The sequence below is a fragment of the Aplysia californica genome, unplaced genomic scaffold, assembly GCF_000002075.1.
Source record: "Aplysia californica isolate F4 #8 unplaced genomic scaffold, AplCal3.0 scaffold00217, whole genome shotgun sequence".
Classification (NCBI taxonomy): Eukaryota; Metazoa; Mollusca; class Gastropoda; order Aplysiida; family Aplysiidae; genus Aplysia; species Aplysia californica.
The window spans coordinates 172,479-176,855 of NW_004797487.1; the positions used below are offsets into that span (position 1 = coordinate 172,479).

Below are 4,377 nucleotides of genomic sequence, written 5' to 3' on the forward strand. Positions count from 1 at the left end.
GTGGGGGGGGGTGTCCATATTTGTAATAAAGAACCACCCAAATTGATGATAATATGTCAGAGTGCGGACAGTCAGGGTAGGGCGGTTCGTGATAGCCCCCCTCTTTCCCACCGCCAAGATAAAAAAAAGAAAAGAAACCCGACCTCTACGTCCTGACATACCCACCCCACACTAACACTAACACATACATATACCCATACACACATATAAACATTCATGTAGATATGTAGACGGGTAAGTAGGTAGGTAGGTGGGAAAATGTATATTCATTACTTTATCTTTTTCTTAAAACAATCACCATCTATATGTAAGTAAATGGCAGTAACCTGGAAGAAGCAGCAATAAGAATTAATGAACACTATACCAGTCAATTCGAACAAACGCCAGCGACACATTGGGAATTTGGAAAACGTCATCACTCTGTCAAAACCTTTGTACAACAAGCAACTCACAAGGAGCACAGCATCTGTTGCAAGGCGACACATACTTCATACAATTGTAACTGTTTTAAGCCCCCATCGACACGATTAACAGTCATCATTTGGGCTGCTTCGACTCCGCCTGCTACGGCCAACCCAAACTCAGAGAGATACAGTATACAAACAGACAGACGAAGATGCACAATGGTAATACAAACTTCCCCATGCGGGGATCGAACTCACGTCTTCGGTGTACATGGTCGAAAAACCGAACCATTGAAGAACTGAACCATTACACCAAAGACACTGGTAGCAACACATAAGGAACACTGCAATTCTTGCAAGCCCATAACAGCAACACACAAAGAACATTGCGAGAAAAGACCAGGACACACCCTACCACTCTCCACTCAATTTTAACACAGAAACGACCAAGAACGACTCACCCTTCATTAGTCTTGGCAATACAAAGTAAAAATACCTAAACCAGTGCCTGTCAACCTTTTTATAGCCAGCGCCCACTTTTGCCACTTTTAAGAGATATACTTGCTCCCCCCCACTCCACCCCAGGTGATCCCCATCGTCCACCAAAATTACCAAATCGATGATTACCAAATTGACAGGTTGACAAACACTGACCTACGCATAGAACCAGAAGGTAGCAGCAACAAATTAAATGTGTTCATTAAATTATAGCAGCAAGCCCATCATAACAAAGCAGCACATTTACAGCAACAAACATGAAAGAAGAAAAAAAAAAGGCACGATTCTTGTGACAAAGCTGCATGCGCACAACTAGAGCAAAGTTCAAAAGGTCATCGAGTAATACATGTCATTGCAGATGTTATACGCCCATGTTGATACAATTGAAATCACTGACTGCGCAAGCGAATGCGACCCTGCCTGCCAGGGTCGAGCGAGCTGAGATGGATGCAACGTCTCATGTGACACACAGAGATGTCGATTAAAAACGCTTCCTACACGGGTCTAGAACCCAGGTCTCCTGCGTGCGACGGCAAAAGCGCCAAACCGCTACATCGCAGACCTCAGAGAGGTACGTGACCACAACCCTATATTATGCTCATTATTTCACTTCTCCGTTGATACCACGCTAGCCTTTGCTGCAGCTTGTCCCGGTTCGAATACTTAAAAAGTTTAGGTACGATTTTTACAGCACTTCCAATACACCTTGGTCATAGAAGTGCCGAATAATAGAAGTGTGGTTAGAGTCGTACGACGTTGCTAACATACAAAGAAAATGAGGAGAGACAAGGAGGATAGATGTTTGAAAGGAAATAAGGAGCAAACTACACCAAATCGCCCGTCAACCGCCCACCCGGTTCGAATTTCTCACGGACCATCTAAGTAGGTCTGTAAAAGGAGTGACAGTGTCTCTCCATTAATCAGACTCCGTCCTGTCGCAAAGTGGGGGAAATGAGGGGGGGGGGTGGTCCTGGCAGTCCTGCCACCGAAAAAAAAACCTTTCAGTGCTGAAAGAAGCTTTAACTATACCCATAACACACTATACGAAATTGCAAAAATGAGGGGTGATACACTACTGAAATATGCTTTAAGAACCCCACCCTCCTTAAAAAGACCCCCCAAAATCGACACAATTTAGATAATTTAGACCCTGGCTGTCAGGGCCAACACGAGTTGAGGGGATTCAGACATCCCAGCAGATAGAAACTTGAAAAAACAACGTCTCCAGGCAGGAATCAAATTCACGTAACGTGAAGAGAAACAGTTCTGGCTGGGGGGGTGGAGGGTGGAGGAAACTTGCTTATCTATAATGCAGCCTATCGACATGATAACGGCTACATTTCATTCAACAGGAAGCAATAAGGCAGATTACAGAGGTATTACACGCCGATAGTGATAGACGTTATCCTGAAATTTTTGGGAAGAGGGGTTTTAAGACTCCCGCCTGTTGGGCTGGGTTGGATTAGCAAAATATTAACTCTTTGAGGACACTTCTTCGACAACGTTTGCAAACAAGCTGTTTGGAGGGCACTTTACAAAACGAGCCTTACTTCGTTATTCATGCAGATTTCCCACTGTTTTCTTTATCTGAAACTTTAATAGATCGACAGCATCATGCTCATCATGAACTAAGCAAATTTAGGTATTTGATTTGAGTATGGTGGTTCGAAATGTGCCGAAACATTGACTTTGGTCTACTGTTGGTCGGAAATATGTGTCCGCTACGTCTTTGGAGAGTTAATAGATCGAAATTGGCCAAGACGGCCATCCACTGTCGAGGAGAAAAGTGTTTGTCTTAGACTGGGGGACATCTTGGACATCCCCATTAGAATCTAAAAAAAACCCCAAAACAACATACACTGTACACACAAACGTAAGGGGGAGTGAGAAGTGGCCCTTTGTACAGAACAGGTAATTCTTTAGAAAGTCCGCCATTAAAGCAGGTTCGAATGTAATAGGACGATGGTGGGACAAGAAATAGAAAATGTATACCACAACAGAGAACTCCTAACTACCCAAAAAGATGCTGGCTAGGGGAACGGGGAGGGCGGGGGGTAAGCATGGTCAGGAGAAAAGGGGAATTTGGAGGGGAGGAGGGGACTTAGCTGAAACTATGAGACAAACAACCAACACCAAAAGATTTACCTCTATCGAACGGAAAGCAACACCGAAAGAACATTACAACTGAATGACAGATTCAGCTGTCTCGAGTAAAAACAATCTCGACAAGAAATGAGAGGGGGGGGGGGGGACAAAAAACAACAAAAATAATAACAACCCAAGAAATAAAAATCGTATCGGTAGACAGAAAGATTTGTTGTTAAATGTAGGTGTTTTTACGTCACTATCGGCATAATTCAGATCGTCTATTAAGAGGCGAGTTTCGACTGAGAGGGCTGAGAGGGATACAACACCCCAGTAGAAAGGCCGAGACTCAATAGAAAAAGTATATCCCCACTTGGGAATGGAACTCGGATCTTCTGCGAACGAAAGACAAACGCCCAACCACAACACTACTGATGATGGTGGACAGAAAGAAGACAGAGAATAGGATCAGTTTAATACAGTTAAATGTGTTGCATTCAAATCGAAACAATTTAGATCATGTTTTACCTGGCGGGCTACTTCAATCCCGCATGTCAGGACCAAACGAGTGCAGACTGAGATACAGTATCCTAACTAGCAGACAGGCGGAGCTACTCGACCAAACACATTTCTAACGTTAGAATCGAAATAACGTCTTCGGCACGCAACAGCAAAGAGCCATACATTTACAGCACAGAAACCAGTTAGCGCAGCCCAGGCAGAAAGCGTTTCACACAAACCAAATCAATCCATGTTCTGCACCATTGTCAATATCACTGTCGTCATCCTCATCATCCTCCTCCTCCTCCTCCTCCTCCTCCTCCTCATCATCATCACCACCCCCACCACCACTTCCACTATCGTAAACATTTCCACAACCATCAGAAATATCATTGTCATAATTTATCATCGACAACATCATTCGGACTATCGGTTTCTTGCAAGATCTTATGGGTAATAACAGCTTGCAACCACGTTAACCCTACCATTGACTTGATCTTTGGCAGGATTATGGAGTAAGTATGGTAATGAACGGGTTAATGGACATGTCTTTGATTTAATACTATCATCAGAAAAACCCGAGAGGCACTACTGAAAAAAACAACAACCGCACACACAATACAGAACAACAACAGAATATTCATTCAGTCAACTTCTAACACAAACATCCGACAAGTAGCAGCCCACACAAAACACAGTAGTGCCAGGTAGAGAGAAAAAAAAGCCTGAGCGTCAACAAAATCACACTGAGCACATGGTATCATTTCTACAGAGAAACATCATGTGTGTGAGCGTATGTGTGCGTGCGTATGAGTGTGCACCTGGTAAAATACACCTTAAAGTCAACTTTGTTTTGGTTGCGACTACCAGTACACACTCACCCCCCCCC

At 43.7% G+C, this 4,377-nt stretch overlaps 1 protein-coding gene across 1 annotated transcript in view; it reads right to left on the bottom strand.

The window, feature by feature from the left end:
• LOC100533544 (kinesin 3) overlaps nucleotides 1–4,377 on the bottom strand; it is a gene marked incomplete in the record, with an annotated part of 110,535 nt that overhangs the window by 85,634 nt on the left and 20,524 nt on the right.